This window comes from Dasypus novemcinctus, chromosome 5, assembly GCF_030445035.2.
Source record: "Dasypus novemcinctus isolate mDasNov1 chromosome 5, mDasNov1.1.hap2, whole genome shotgun sequence".
In the NCBI taxonomy this organism is placed as follows: Eukaryota; Metazoa; Chordata; class Mammalia; order Cingulata; family Dasypodidae; genus Dasypus; species Dasypus novemcinctus.
In genome coordinates this window covers 108,130,143-108,147,493 of record NC_080677.1, presented here as the reverse complement: position 1 = coordinate 108,147,493, position 17,351 = coordinate 108,130,143, and the positions used below count along the sequence as shown (strand labels likewise).

Genomic DNA, 17,351 nt, shown 5'->3' with positions numbered 1-17,351 from the left:
AGGAGCATTCAAGCCATCTGGTCCCTGTTTTATCTGAGGCAAGAGACTGAAACATCTGCCGAGAGGGAGACCCAGCGGTCAGCAGGGACCTTAAGGGGAATGGTGAAGGTGTGGAACAGGAACCTGTTTAGGAGAAACACTGAATAAGGGCAAAGAGGAAGGTTGACCAATGGTAGTGAAAGCCCAACTGAGATTCAGCGCATCTCACAAGTCAACGTGGCTCGTGCTTTCCGTGACTTTCCACAGCAGCACGCACGCACTCAAGTAGCCAGCACGTAGTTTTCTTTGCTTGTTTTTTGGCTTTCCCTTTTTTGAGAGTCAACTTAGGTGTTTTGTTTTATTTTTAAATGTATTCCTTATGGCTCATGTGTCTTTGATAGCGTCCTTGCTTTCTGTAACCAAGAAGATATACCAAGCAAAACAATATCTTCCAGTCTCATTCCTGCCAAATACTAACAAACAGCCATTCCTATAAAGAGCCTTGGTTCCTATTAGTGGGGAATTCATAGAGAACAAATCCAGGCACTGGGAGTGATCATTCCCCTTGGGCTATCATTTTCAGTGGACAGTGCTAGGAAATATGCTTTTTCGAAAAGAGCAAAAAGAGTTTATGCTATTTCCAACTCAGATTTAATCTTACAATTGTTTACTTAACTGCATTGATTTTATACTTGTATCACTTCTCTCTCAAACTGAAAATATTAGTTCCCAATAATGTTAGGCGAATTACTCATTTATCATATAATGTATACAGAAAAGTTTCAAAGTAATAATACCAATATTGCTACTTACAGTAAGACTATTGAATGAAGTTTAAGATTTCTTTGCACCCTTTATTTGTCCTTTAAAAAAATTCCACCAAGGATATACAGTCAAAATACGATGATCTAAAGTCACTTGAAATACTTTCTTTCTCTCAGTTATGACACCAACTTGCTATACACATAGACTCATTCACAGCTGTTGTGTCCAAAACTGCATGTTGGCCACCTGAGTGTGTGCTGCTGTGAAAAGTCTTGGGATTTTTTTTTTAAGATTTATTTTATTCATTTGTTTCTCCCCACCCCTCCTTGTTATTTCTCACTTGCTGACCTGTTCATCTTCCTTGTTTCTTTCGGAGGCACTGGCAGCCAAACCTGGGACCTCCAATGTGGGAGGGAGGTATCTAATTGCTTGAGCCACCTCTGCTCTCTGCTTTGTTGTGTTTCTCATTCTCTTTTTCCTCCTCACATCTCTTGTTGCGTCAGCTCACCACATCTGCCATTGCTTCAGCTCACTGTCTTCTTTAGGAGGTACCAGGAACCTCTGCTCCCTGCTTTTGTTGTGTCTCCTGTTATGTTCTTTTCTTCTGGGTCTCTTGTGTCAGCTCACTGGACCTGCCCATCATGCTAGCTAGCTGTCTTCTTTAGGAGGCACCAGGATCCAAACCAGCGACCTCCTATGTGGTAGGCGGGAGCCCAGTCACCTGAGCCACATCTGCTTCCCTTGTTTTATTTTTAAATACACTAAACATTTACGTGATTGCAAACTGAAAATGTAAAAGGAGGTATATTCAGAGCTGGCCAACTTCCAACCCTGTCCCTTCTCTATGGATATTAACTTAATTAGTACTTTTAAAAAATCAATTTTATTTTTAAAATTTTATTGATACATATTCATAAAGCATACAATCCATCCAAAGTGTATAATCAGTGGCATTTGGTATAATCAGAGTTGTGTACCCAGCACTTTAATTATATTTGAGCATTTTCATACTCTAATAATAATAATAAACAAAAATCTGATAAACAGAAAAACTGTAACTCCTTAATAACCACCTCTCAATCTCTCTATCCTTCCGTCATACATAACTGTATATGCTATACAGTCCCACGTTACATTTTTAAGCTTTTCTTCTAGTAATATACATGATCTTAGACTTTCCCCTTCAACCACTATCATACCTGTATATTAGCACTGCTAGTTAGAAAGCTCTATGATGAGCTTTCACTATCTCTGTTTATTTCCAAAGATTTACAGTCTTTTTTACCAGTTCTTCACAAATTAACCCTCAGCTTTCCATTCTCTAAACTCATTCTATTTTCTGGTGACCTGTATTCTAGTTATTAACTCCATGAGCTTACATAATATATTTAGTTCATAAAAGCACAATCATACAATATTTGTTGTTTTGTGTCTGGCTTGCTTCACTTGACATAATGTCCTCCAGGTTCATGCATGTTGTCATATGCTTCACAACTTTATTTCTTCTACTAACTGCATGATATTCCATTGTGTGTATATACACAATTTGCTTATCCATTTATCAGTTGATGGACATCTGGGTTGTTTCCATCTTTTGGTAATTGTGAATAAGGCCACTATGAACATTGGTGTGCAGATGTCTGTTCATGTCACTGCTCTTGGTTCTTCTGGGTATATACCTAGTAGTGGTATTGCTGGGTCACATAGTAAGTCTATATTCAATTTCCTTAGAAACTGCCAAACAGTCCTCCACAGTGGCTATAACATAATTTTATTAGTTTTTATTTCTCCTTCTGTTTCTCTTTGCAAAATAAGCACTTACAAGCATACACACAAACATTTGCCTACATGCACATTTCTTAAACAAAAGGTTACATTTTATGGTTATGTTTGCATGGTATATCATTTCCATCCTTTCAATTATCTATGTCTTTACATTTGAAATTTGTTTCTTTAGATAGCATATAGTTGGAAGTTGCTTTTCTATCCAGCCTGATAATCTTTGACTTTTAATTGGGTTATTTAGAATATTTCTATTTAATGTGTTGTCAATATAGTCTGGTTTAAATCTATCATCTTGCAAGTTGTTTTCTATTTGTCCCATCTGTTCCTTGTTCTTTTTTCCTACTTGCCTGTCTTTTTTAGGACTGAGGATTTATTTTTCTTTTAGGATTCCACTTTATCTCCACTATTGGCTTGTAAGCTAGACCTCTTTGTTTTACCTTTTTAGTGGTTGCTGTATATTTTATAAATATGTACCTTTAACTTATTAAGTCAATCTTTGTTTGATATTATATCACTTCATATTTAATATAAGAATCTAACTATGGTAGAAATCAATTTTCTGCCCATCTGTCCTTTGTGCTACTTTTTTCACAGGTTTTTACTTCTATATATAATATAAGCATCACAGTACATTATCATATTTGTCTTACAGTGAATTATATTTATAATGAATTTTAAAATGAGGAGGAAGCATATGAAAAGATTTCAGCATCATTTGTCACTGGAGAATTGCTAATTAAAACAATAATGAGATACCACTACACTTCTATTAGAATGGTGAAAATCCAAAAATCTAACAATACCAGTTTCTGGCAAGGATTGAGAGTCACAGGAACTCTCACTCATTGCTAGTGAGAATGCAAAAAGATACGGCCATTTTAGAAGACCATTTGGCAGTTTCTTACAAAGCTAAACATAGTTTTACCATATGATCCAACAATTATACTCCTTAGTATTTACCTAACTGATTTGAAAATTTATGTACACACTAAAAACCTGCATATGAAGGTTTATAGCAGCTTTATTTATAATCACAAAAAATTAGAAGCAACTAAAATGTTCTACAATAAGTGAATGGATAAACAAATTGCTATACATCCATACAATGGAATATCATTCAGTAATAAAAATAAGTGAGCTATTTAGCTGTGAAGAGGCATGGATATATCTTAAATGCTTATTGTCAAGTGAAAGAAGCCAGTCCGATAAGTCTACATATTATGAAATCAATTATCTGACATTCTGGAAAAGACAAAGTATAGCAACTCTGAAAAGATCAGTGGTTGGGGTGGGGGTGGAGAGTGGGAGATGATGCACAGAAGATACTTTGGGGCAGTGAAACTACTGGGTATGATACTGTAATGGTGGAAAAATGATACCATGCATTTGTCAAAACCCATAGGCCTTTACAGCACAGGTGAACTTTAATGTATCCAAATTAAAAAAGAAAAAAAACTTCAGGACTCTTACTGAAGTCTAGGACTAGGGCAAGAAATAAACAAGATGAGCAGGAAGTATCTTGTAGTGCCAGAAAATAAGGAGGTACTCCAAGAATAATGATGATATTAATAATAATAATTTTAAAATCCCACAAGGATGGGTTTATATCAAAGGGATAGAAGAGTCAACTGAAAGAGCTCCCAATGGCTGAAGATAGAACAATTTGGGCAAAGAAATAAAGTAGTACTGGATTTTATCCCAAAATATAAAATAAATATCCGTGAGTCAATACTAATTTATATGTATTGAATGTGTATACGATTGAATAAATAAATAAATGAGAAGAAGAAACAAATCTCCTGTGCATAAGAATTCCTAATAATTTATATGATACTTTGCCTTCAAGGAGGTGAAGCATAACTCTCTACTTCTTAAGTGTGGGCCTAGCACAGTGACTTTCTTCAGGTATTGTAAATCCTCAAACTGCATTCTCTAAAATTGTTTTGACTTTTGCATTTCCACATAAATTTTAGAATCAGCTTTCCTTTTTTCATAAACTGTCTGCTTGGATTTCAATTGGGATCACACTGAATCTATAGATAATTATGGGAAAAACTGACATCTTAACAATATCGAGTCTTTCCTCCACCTATATGGACCGTCTCTCCATTTATTTAGATCTTTAATTTCTCTCAGCAATGTTTTGGTGTTTTCAGTATACTGATATTGAACATATTTTGTTTAAAATATCTACAAGTCTTGCATATTTTAGTGCCATTATAATGGTGTTTTTAAAATTTCAATTTCTAACTGTCCATTTCTAGTATTTAGGAATACAGTTGATTTTGTATATTACTTTGTATCCTGCAAACTTGCCAATCTCGCTTATTTGTTCTGGTAGCTTTTTTGTAGATTCCTTAGTATTTTCTACATAAATAATTATGCTATTTGTGAAGAAAGACAGTGTTCTTCCTTTTCCATTTGGATGCCTTTTACTCCTTTTTCTTGTCATATTACATGGATAGTACTTCCAGGAATGTTGACTAGAAGGGGTGAGAGAATACACCATTTCCTTGTTCCTGATCTTAGGGGGATCTTACCATTAACTATGATGTTGTAAATAACTATGATGTTAGCTGTAAGATTTTTTAGCTACAAAATTTTCATAGACGTCCTCCATCAAGTTGAGGAAGTTCTTTTCTATTCCTAGTTTGCTGAGAGGTTTTTGGTTTGTTTTTATCATGAATGTATGCTGAGCTTTGTCAAATGCTTCTTCTATATGTATACAGATGAATACATGTTTTTTTTTAATCTGTTAAATACAGTGAATTACATTGACTTTTTTTTTTTAGGTACCAGGGCCAGGGATTGAACCATGGACCTCATATGTGGGAAGCCGGAGCTCAACTACTGAGCCACATCAGCTCCCGTAAGTTGTTTTTGTGGTTGTTTGCTTGTTGTTTGTTTTTTTGTTTTTAGGAGGCAGTGGGAACCGAACCTGAGACCTCCCATGTGGGAAGCAAGGCGCTCACCCACTTGAGCCACATTCATTCCCACATTGATTTTTTTTTTCCATTTAGTCAACTTTTTTTTTTAAGATTTTATTTGTTCCTCACTCCCTCATTGTTTTGTGCTCGCTGTCTGCTTGTCCTCATTTTTTTAAGGAGACACAAAACCGAACCCATAATCTCCCATGTGATATGCAGGCACCCAAAGGATTGAGCCACATATGCTTCCCTAGTCAACATTTATTGAGCATCCTCCATGAACCAGGCACTTAATATGTGCCTGGGGTTAAACAGAAACAATCCCTGCACTCTTGGAAATTATGATAGAAATGGGTTGCCTGGTTTTGCTGGAGTAGTAGCAGATATCTTTCAGTAAATACTTTTGGTTACAAACTTTGGCAAAAAGGAATTAATTGGCAGAATTATAGGGGACAACAGAATCAACTGGAGACTGGAGAATCAGACCAGGCCAGGTGTGGCCCAGGATAGGTCATGTGGTAGGGGTATTACCTTTAACCCCACAAGACAGCTTCACATGGCTAGGTTCTCTCCACAAACTCGGGAGAGTGTTCAAGCAGCAGAGCTTCTGTCAGAGGCTCACACCAAGGCATCAGAAGGTAGAGATTCTTACTATCAGAAGGCATAAATACATTCTTAAGAAAAGGGTCAGGGAAGCGAGTTTGGCTCAGCAGATTGAGTGTCCGCCTATCACATGGGAGGTCCAGGGATCAAACCCAGGGCTTCCTGACCCATGTGGTGAGCTGGTCCACGCACAGTGCTGATGTGTGCAAGGAGTGCTGTGCCACACAGGGCTGTCCCCCGCGTAGGGGAGCCCCATGCACAAGGAGTGCGCCCCGTAAGGAGAGCCGCCCTGCATGAATAAAGCACAGCCTGCCCAGGAATGGCATCGCACACACAGAGAGCTGATGCAGCAAGATGACACAACAAAACGAGACACAGATTCCCTGGTGCTGCTGACAAGAATACAGTCGGATGCAGAAGAACACACAGCGAATGGACACAGAGAGCAGACAACTGGGGGGGAGGGGTGGGCATGGGAGAGAAATAAAAAATAAATCTTAAAAAAAAAAAGAAAAGGGTGATTTTTACTTTTAGAAGAAAGTGACCAACACTCAAGAATGATCCAAATCAACCCCAGCCTGATTGATAACACTCAGTAGGAAGATATGGAGAGTAAAATTTGTGGATCACTTTTTCAATTCTGATTTATTTCAATAAAGAAATATAGACTTTGGAAAATTCTTCCAGAGCATTTGATATTGATTTAAAATATATATATATATTGCTTTTCCCCCTTGTCTTTTCAACACTTTTAATTCAGCATGCTGCAGTGTTAACTTTTACAAAGTACTTTAAACAGTATTAGAATGTATACCATAAATCTGCACTAAAAATAAACCCATTAGATTCTAGGTTAATCTCTTCTACATAAATGCAGAACAGACATGCATTCTCTTTTTTTTTTTTAAGATTTATTTTATTTATTTTTCCCTACCCTCTCATTGTGTGCATTTGCTGTGACTGTTTGTTGTGTGGTCATCTCCTTTTTTTTTTTCCCCAGGAGGTACAGGGAACCGAACCCGGGACCTCCCATGCAGGAGGGAGGTGGCTAATTGATTGAGCCACCTCTGCACCCTGCTTTGTTGTATATCTCATTATGTTTCTTTTTTCTTGTATCTTTTGCATCATTTTGTTGCAACAGCTCGCCACAACAGCCCGTCGCAACAGCCCGTCACATCAGCTCACTATCTTGCTTGTCTTTTTTTTTTAAAGATTTATTATTTATTTATTTCTCTCCCCTTACCACCCTCCCCCATTGTCTGCTCTCTCTGTCCGTTCGCTGTGTGTTCTTCTGTGTCTGCTTGCATTCTTGTCAGTGGCACCAGGAATCTGTGTCTCTTTGTTGCGTCATCTTGCTGCGTCAGCTCTCCATGTGTGTGGCACCATTCCTGGACAGGCTGCACTTTCTTTCCCGCTGGGCGGCTCTCCTCACGGGCGCACTCCTTGCGCGTGGGGCTCCCCTACGCGGGGGACACCCCTGCGTGGCACGGCATCAGCACTACGCATGGGCCAGCTCCACACGGGTCAAGGAGGCCCGGGGCTTGAACCCACCAGACCTCCCATGTGGTAGGCAGATGCCCTATCCATTGGGCCAAGTCTGTTTCCCAAGGTTTTCTTTTTAATAATATTATCTTATTTTCTTTTTTAAAAACTTGGATATTACTTGGAATGTTGCAATAGGCTTATTTTTTTTTAATTAGAGAAGTTGTAGGCTTCTAGAAAAATCATGTAAAAAATACAGCATTTCCATATACCCCACCCCCTATTATTAACACTTTGTATTAGTGTGGTACCTTTGTTACAATTGATGAAAGAATACTATAATTGTAGTATTAACTAAAGTCCGTAGTTTACGTTAAGGTGTATTTTTTCACCCAATTTACCCTACCCTGTTTTTAAAAATATGGAACGCTTCATGGATTTGCTTGTCATCTTTATGTAGGGCCCCTGCCAATCTTCTCTTTATCATTCCAATTTTAGTATATATGCTGCCTAACTACGCATTCTTATTTTCTTTTTAATGTCAGTGTTCAGTAAATCTGCCTAACGATGTTTACTAGCTAAAATGCCAAACTCTTCTCAAAATCATCCCATCTATTAAAATATATTTTAAGTGAAAATATATAGATATACTACATCAAAAATGAGATGGAATATGTCTATGTTAACAGTAGTTATATCAAGGTAGTTCAGCTATAGGTTATGTTTAGCATATATTCTGGCCAGTGGTTCTTCCCTATTCCCTGCCTGATTCACACCCGAGCATGCCCAAGGTGTCCTTCCTTAGCACCTGCAGGCTTGCTCTTGGCCTCACACCAGTAGGGATAGGCCAGAAATCCCAGAGGGTCACAACCCCAGGGCAGCCCTGAGCCCGCTGACAGGTGGGAATGGGAGGACGACTACCCAATTTACTAATTCCTTGGTTGGGACCATGGGAGGTGTGTTCTACACTGCCACAGAGTCCTCCCGCAGGATTCTGGAACTCTGCTCTATCATGCACCCTGTGTTGGCTTCCTTCCCCCCACTTCTCACTTCCCTACTCCCCAACAGCACTTCCCAGGGTCACTGTCCAAATAAAATATTTGCATTCAAATCCTTGCCTACAGGGTCTGCTACTAAGGGAACCAAACCCAAGACATCAAGCTCTGTTTTTTAAGAAGTATTACTTCTGTGAGAGAAGAAAATAGAGAAAAAAAAAGACCCCAAAATATCATATCTATAGGGTGACTCCACGCATGAATCTAAAGACGACAACATTTTAACCAGATTCCAGTGAGTTTGTTATCTAAATGGCCAATAATCAATGGAGTTGGAGGATAACCACTGTTAGTTAGTTGGAGTTCTGTAAATTGGGTATTTGATATTTTGATGACCAGGCCCACTATGAGGCAGAAGCTGGATGGGAAACCTTGCAGGCTAGTTGTGCCAATACCAATCAGCCATGTGCTGTGTTTTTCTTACCTAAGGAGTAGAAAAAATAAAACATTGTTACTTTTATGCAAATAAGACTATCAAAAGTGAAAGATGCTTTGGAATTCAAGATATATTATTATGTTATTTTTGGGAGCCAAGTTGTATTTTTTACTTGACATAGTCACAGTGCTAAGTATTTAAGAGAAGACTTTAAATGCTGGGCAAATACTAAATTTAAGTGTATTTTTAGGAAAGCGAATGTGGCTCAAGTGATAGAACTTCCACCTACCATATGGGAGGACCCAGGCTCAATCCCTGGGGCCTCCTGGTGAAAAGGAAGAAGAGAAAGCATGCCTGCGTGGCAAACCAGGGCCCGCTCCAGTGCCTGAGTGGTGAGCCAGTGCCAGCACGAGTGCCTGCACCAGTGCCTGCATGGTGAGCCAGTGCCCTGCGCAAGTGAGTCATGCAGCAAGATGATGACACATCAAAAGAGAGAAAAGGGGAGGGTCAAGGTGAAGCACAGCATAAACCAGGAACTGCAGCGGTGCAATTGACAGGGAACCTCTATCCCCATCGGAGGTCTCCAGGATCGAATCCCAGTGAATCCTAGAGGATAGAAAATAAGAAGGGAAGACAACACAGACAGCAGAAACAGCAGGGTGGAAGGAGGGGAAGGGGGGAAAAAACAAACAAATCTTTAAATATATATATATACTTTTAATGATAAAGTGACTAAAGCTCTGAATAAGGAAAAATAATTTCAGTATATTTAAGACCATCTACTTGTTTTTAAAGGGAGAAATGTGAGACAAAAATGCATCAAAATTATAAAGCAATTTGTGCTTAAAATGGTGGGATAAGTTGGGGTTTTTGGCTTTTGTTTTCCAAAATTTTGTTTATATGATTGTGTTATTTTTATAGTAAATATAATATTTTAGAAGAATGACTTGCAGACAGCAGATTTAATGTAAAGAAAGCTATCTTAATACTCAGCTGTCCTTTTATTTACATTTGGAATTTCCACTGTAGGAAAAGACTCAGGAAACAAATGTGCAAAATTTTATCAGCCACTGGATTTCCCCCCCACCTTGTGGTTTGCTTGCAGTCTGCTCTCTGTGTCCATTCGTTGTGCATTCTACTGTGTCTGTATTTATTTTTATTTATTCCCCTCCCTTGTGGCTTGCTTGTTGTCTGCTCTCTGTGTCCATTTGCTGCACGCTCTTCTGTGTTTTTACTTGTCTCCCTTTTTGTTAAGTCAACTTGCTGATTCGGCTCTCCGCGGTGCTTGCAGGCAGTGGCTCTCTGCAGCGTGCCGGCGAGCCTGCCTTCACAAGGAGGCCCTGTGACGCGAACCCAGGGCCTCCCATGTGGTAGACGGCAGCCCAAATGATTGAGCCACAGCCGCTTCCCCAGCCGCTGGATTTTTAAATAGGGTCTCCTCACTGATTTTTTAAAAAGATTTATTTATTTTATTTTATTGTCCCCACCCTCCTGTTTTTGCTATCTGTACCCATTCACTATGTGATCTTCTGTATCTATTTCTCTCTTTTTTTGGTTTTCTCTTCTCATTTTTTCTCCCCTAGGATTCACCAGGGTTTGATCCAGGGGACCTCTGATGTAGAGAGAGGTTCCCTGTTAGCTGCGCCACCTCAGTTCTTGGTCTCTGATGTGCTTCGCCTCGACTCTCCCCTTTGTCTCTTTTGTTGTGTCATCGTCTTGCTTGCGCAGGCACTGGCTCACCACGCAGACACTCTCACCGCACCGGCACTGGCTCACCACGTGGGCACTGGCTCACTGCGCAGGCATTCTTTCTCTTCTCTTATACCAGGAGGTCCCGGGGATTGAACCTGGGTCCTCCCATATGGTAGGCAGAAGCCCTATCGCTTCAGTCACATCCACTTCCCACCACTGATTTTTAAAAAGATATTATTTATTTTTTAAATAAACTTTTAAAGTGAATTAAAACACAAAAGAAAAAAAGCACAAAGCTCAATGAAATTTCAGCATTAACTCGGCTGTGTAACAACCACCCAGATAAGTAAACATTACCAGCACACAATCCCCTTTATCCTTCTTTCCAGTCATTACCAACAAATCCTCCCCAAAGGCAACCATTAGCCTTACTTCTAACACCATGAATTAATTTTGCCTGTTTTTGAAGTCTATGTAAAGGGAAATTTACAGTGTGAATTCTTTTGTGCCTGGGCTTTTTTGGTTCAACATAGTTTGTGAGATTTGACCATGTCATATGTAAGCAATTCCTACAACTTACAAATATACCAAACTTTATTATTCTAATATTCTGAACATTTTAGTTGTTTCCAGTTTGGGGCTATTATGGGTAATGCTTGTATATTCTTGTGCATGTCCCTGGATGCACATATGTATATGCTATTCTGTTGGGTAGATATCCAAGAATACACATGCTGAATCATGGAGTATATGAAGAGAATACAGTTTTAGTAGATATTTCCCATTTTCTTTTATTTATTTTTATTTATTTCTCTCCCCTTGCCACCCCCCCCCCCCGAAGTTGTCTGTTCTCTGTGTCTATTTGCTGCATGTTCTTCTTTGTCCACTTCTGTTGTTGTCAGTGGCACAGGAATCTGTGTTTCTTTTTGTTGCGTCATCTTGTGTGTCAGCTCTCCGTGTGTGCGGCGCCATTCCTGGGCAGGCTGCACTTTCTTTCACACTGGGCCGCTCTCCTTATGGGGCTCACTCCCTGCGTGTGGGGCTCCCCTACGTGGGGGACACCCCTGCGTGGCATGGCCCTCCTTGTGTGCATCAGCACTGCGCATGGGCCAGCTCCACATGGGTCAAGGAGGCCTGGGGTTTGAACCACAGACCTCCCATGTGGTAGACGGATGCCCTATCCACTGGGCCAAGTCTGCCTCCCTATTTCCCATTTTCTAAAGAGATTGTATCACAGTCCCCCAGGTGCAATGGTAAGGACCAGGAAGGAATGAGGGTCCAACAGTGAGCCCCTGATACTAATGACTGTGCTTATGAGCCTATACACCTGAAATAAGAAAAAGGCCTAGAGCAGCACTGTGCCTAAGAGTTCTCTCCTGACAGCCTCCGTGTTACTCAAATGTGGCCAGTCTCGAAGCCAAACTCAGCATGTAAATGCAATGCCTTCCCCCTAGCATGGGACATGACACCCGGGGATGAGCCTCCCTGGCACTGAGGGATCAATACCAAGTACCAGCTGATGATGTAACTAGAAAGTGACCTTGAATTAAAGGTTCAATGCGGACCAGCAGAATATCCCTGTCTACATATAATAACAGGAGTTTAAAATGCTGTTTGACCTAAAGTAAGGGGGAAATGGAAAGGACAAATGAGTTCATATGGCTATGAGTCTCTAAAAAAGAGTCTGGAGGTTGTCAGAGGGGTTGCCCTTATGCACACCTGAGCAGAGTCTCAGAGACAGATAAAGTAGATACAACCACAGGTATTGGTCCTTTTGAGGGCTAAAGAGACCCACAGGTTCTATGGTCATGGCAGATGGGGTTCACTGCCATGTCGGTTGGCCCTTCTTTGGAGCTGGTGTTTCTGCGTGATGGAGCTGGACTCAGATGGGATCTCTTTTCACAAGCCTTTCATGCTACTTTACTGGAATTGTAGTTGGTGCTGGGGTTTAAGATATATCTAGGGGATTTGAATCTCTGGACTGACAATGTGATAGCCAGGCCCTGAGCCTCAACAGACTTCAGCTCCTACACTCTGATTTATTGGACTTACCCCATTCAGCTAACATGGAGTTGAAGAATGTCAACCACCACACCATGGAGCCTAGAGTGCCTACAACTGAAAGCAGGAGGATTGCATCCAGTATCCATGTGGAATCTAAGCCCCCTCTTGACATAGATGTGGAATGGACACAACCAAGCCAAGGTCCACAGGAAGGAGGAATACAGTAAGGATCAGAGTGGACTTAATGATATCCTATTCATGAACTACTGTGGTTAATAATCTAGAAAATGTGGCATTGGTGTGGAAAAAGTGGCCATGGTGGCTGCCGGATGCGGGGAATGGAAGGAAGAGATGAGATGTGGAGGCATTTTCGGGACTTGGAGTTGTCCTGGGTGGTACTCCAGGGACAATTGCCAGACATTGTATGTCCTCCCATGGCCCACTGGATGGAACATGGGAGAGTGTGGGCTATGGTGTGGACCATGGGCCATGGGGTACAGCGATGCCCAGAGATGTACTCACCAGATACAATGGATGTGTCATGATGATGGGGGACAGTGTTACTGTGGGGGGAGTGGTGGGGTGGGGGCGGTGGGGGCGAATGGGGACCTCATATTTTTTTAATGTAATATTTTAAAAAAAAAGAATAAATTGAGTAGAATTTGGAAAAAATAAAAATAAAGAGATTGTATCAATTTACACTCTTTCCAGCAGCATGTGAAACTTCTGGTAGATACATATTCTTTTTCAACACTTGGCTTTCTCAGCCTCTTTAATTTTAGCCTGTTGGTGAATGGGTATGGTATGGTGGCTTCAATTTGCATTTCCTTGTTGACTAAAGAGGTTACCTTGGGAAGCAGACTTGGCCCAGTGGTTAGGGCATCCGTCTACCACATGGGAGGTCCGGGGTTAAACCCCAGGCCTCCTTGACCCCTGTGGAGCTGGCCCATGTGCAGTGCTGATGCGCGCAAGGAGTGCCCTGCCACACAGGGGTGTCCCCCATGTAGGGGAGCCCCACACGCAAAGAGTGCGCCCCATAAGGAGAGCCACCCAGCGTGAAAGAAAGTGCAGCCTGCCCAGGAATGGTGCCGCACACATGGAGAGATGACACAACAAGATGACGCAACAAAAAGAAACACAGATTCCTGTGCCGCTGACAAGAACAGAAGCAGACAAAGAAGAACATGCAGCAAATAGACTCAGAGAACAGACAACTGGGGAGGGGGGCTTAGGGGGAGAGAAAAAAAATTATAAAAAAAAAAAAGAGGCTACCTTTTCACATCCTTACCATTTGTATATCTTCTTTCATGAAGTGTCTGTTCAAGCTTTTGCTCAGTTTTCTATTGGGTTGTCTTTTCTCATTGATTTGTATGAGTTATTTATATATTCTGGATGTGAGACTTTTGTTGGTTTCATGCAGTGCAAATAGTTTCTCCAGGCTGTGTTTCGCTATTTCACTCTATTCATGGAAAATCTTTTTCTTTAAAGTTGTGTGTTGTGTCTCCTCTTAAAGAAATCTTTAACAATAATGAAGATGGGAGCGGATGTGGCTCAAGCAATTGAGCACATGCTTTCCACATGGGAAGGTCCTGGCTTCAGTTCCTAGTGCCTCCTAAAAAAACAAACAAGCAAACAAATGAGAAAACCAACTCAGGGGAGCTGATGTGGCTCAGTGGTTGAGCACTGGCTTCCCACATACTAGGTCCCGGGTTCAATCCCTGGCCCCAGTACCTAAAAAACAAAATTCATATATATATATATATATATATATATATATATATATATATATATATAAATTTTAACATTTGGATCTGCCATCCATCTAGAATTTATTTTTGTGTATGGTGTGAAGTAGAAGTCAAGATGCTTTTTAAAAAAAAAAGTTAGTGTAGCCAATTGACCCAGCATCGTTTATCGACCAAACTTTCCCCAGTAATCTACATTGCCACCACATAAATCAAGTGACTGTACATGTGTGGGTCTCGTCTGGATTTGGGTTCATTCCTCTGTGGCATAAAACTCACAAATTTTAATTTTTTATGTATATGCTTAAACGACAGGAATTGATTGGCTCATGGTTTCGGAGGCCAGGAGGCCTCCTTCTGCTTGGAGTCGGTAGCATTCTAGTGGGCTGGCAATCCTTGGAGTTCCTTGGCTTTCCTGTCCCATGGCCATGTCTTCACCTTTGTTTTCTAGGCTCCCTTGTTTCAGCTTCCAGCTCCTCCCTTTGCTTTCTCTCTATTTGGCCTCCAGGAATGAGTGTACAACCCACGCTGATTCAGTTGGTCACACCTTAACTAAAAACAAGAGTTTCCAAAGGTCCTATTTACAATGGATCCTCATCCTCAGGAACAGGATTATTATGAACATGTGTTTTCTGAGGTACGTAATTCAACCTACCACACATATAATATGTATACTCTCTGATTTTTCTTCTCTTAATGAAGTTACACAAAGTAAAAACTTGAGACACTTCTGTCTCTAGCAGTCCAAGTTTCTTTAAAAGAGAAAATGTCCCTTTTTGGTTGTAATCCAAACTCACAACAGAGACTAGGTCCTAAAACAGCCAATATGTCATTCACAAAAAAAACTTTCTATAAAAGACACACAAACTGGGTTGTTATCAATCACAGTTTTTTGTAAAAGCTTGAGTTAACATTTAAAAAATCATATGTATTCACATAAAACTCCAGATTTCCAGTTTTTCTTGAAAAATGTAGATTATAGCCAAAGACGAACCTGAATCTATACTTGACAACAAGTAGCTCTAGCTGCTTCCCTTGGACAGGACATGTACTTTGCCATTCATTGCAGATCCCATCACTCAAACACTAAACAGGCATGTACTTATATCCTCTTCATAATCTGCTCATCCCTGGTAAGTATCTGAGTTTGTAGTCTAATGAAAATGAATGCAAATTCTTTTAGATAAAATATTAGAAGGATGGGATGGGAGCTGCCTTATGATTGTACTCCACTCTCAGTTCCTTAGCAGACCAGGCTGACGTCTTAGGAACTTGAGGTACTGGACTCCAGAGAGACAGGTGAGTTTAGGAGAGTCAAGGGATGTCTTGACAGAAGCTTCTTAAACCACAACGTTAAGCGCTGCCAGGATGATCAGGCACACAGAGATGTGGCTCCCATCCCAGCAGAGGAGGATGTCCTGGGCCCCTAGACTGCTGTGCCTCACCCGGCAGGACAGGACAGCCACCTCTCCAGCTGCCACATGCAGGGACAGCCAGGGCCACCATGTCCCATCAGCACTGAGCAGGACATTGTCTCTCTGAGGGTCTGACTGCTCCTCCTCACCGTTGCTTTCCCAGCTCTGACTTCCCTGCCCAAGGAGGCGGCTGACAAATCAGGAGCAGGTGTCTATGTGGAGCCACTGCACTGTTCCCTTAGTCCCTTGGTCCTGGTTGAGCACTTTGTTGGCTATTTGGACCCAAAGCAGGGTGCCTGGGAGTCAGCTCCCATGAAGTTCCTTGGAAATTCAGGGTATTTCTTCCTTGAAATGCTCTGTGGAAGCTTTCTGAGGCACTCCAGTTTGCACCTTACACCTGGCAAACACCTGGATCTCAATGGGATAGGTTAAATGCAGCATTTTGACAAAATCTTGACTGTCCCTGGTGAAGGTGCTTTGATAAACCCGAAATATCTGCTGCAGTTCCTCTCACTACAGGTGGCTGAAGTTGCCCTGGGACCAGGGCTGCTGGAAGCGACTGGCCTCCAAGTAATTGCTCTGAGTCAATCCAAGCCACGCCAAGGTACCTGTGCGCATCCAGCAGCTGTTGGCAAAAGATGAGCTCTTTAGAACTTCCCCAGATTTGAGGAGGCCCCCGAGCAGCAGAAACGGTAGGCTCCCCATGACCCTGAGCGCGGGAACCTCCTAGGCGCCTCGGCAACTGAGCTCTGACCTCTGCTCTCAGTCCCAGGCCGCACCCCTGGCTGCTTCCCAGCCTGTCCCCACCTCGGCCCCTGGCAGGACTCCCACTCTGGCTTTCTGGGTTCACGTTCAGCACAGACTTGAGGTGCCTTTTCCAACATGCAGGTGGTTTACCTTGCCTTTTGCCAGGTAAGCTGCCAAGAGCTGTGGTTGGGGTCACAGTCACAGTCCTGAGGCTTATTTCAGTAAGTTTCACAACCAGGTTGTCTACATGTCTTGTTTCAATGAAGAGTTTGGGATAGCAGTTTCAAGCTAGGAGAAGTCCACAATCAAGGCATCCTCACGGCCATGCCTTCTCCCAGAAGACTGTGGCCTTCTGGAGCTGGCGGCAGGCAACCCTTGGTTCTTGGCTTTTCTGTCACGGCAAAGCACATGGCGGCCTCTCCTGGCTTCTCCCTTCTCTTCCCGGCTCTTTTGACGCTCGAATTCTGGCTGCGACTCTCGCTTTCTCTTCGTCTCTTCCTTCCCTATAAGGCTGAAGCTGGACTACACAAGATTCACCTGTGCAAGCAAATTCTCTACACCAGCTCGGGCCTAGTGATCCCAGGACTGGAACAGGCCCCCTCAGAACTCAGATTTTTTGATTCATAAAAACCTTTTGGACTGAAAAAGAGAAAGGGTAGGAGCATTCATTATAAACATATAAATAGTAAAATTCATCACTACTGTTATTTTATATGCTTTAGTTGCAGCATAGTATATATTTCTTCTTTTTAAAAACAAATATTCAAAACTGCAAC

The 17,351-nt window shown here is 41.5% G+C and overlaps 1 non-coding gene across 1 annotated transcript; it reads right to left on the bottom strand.

Moving 5' to 3' along the window:
* Positions 1 to 7,956: 7,956 nt before the first annotated feature.
* LOC111765317 (U6 spliceosomal RNA) lies at positions 7,957 to 8,063 on the bottom strand. Its single transcript, XR_002797698.1, has one exon. It is a non-coding gene; the product is annotated as a U6 spliceosomal RNA (small nuclear RNA).
* Positions 8,064 to 17,351: the final 9,288 nt, after the last annotated feature.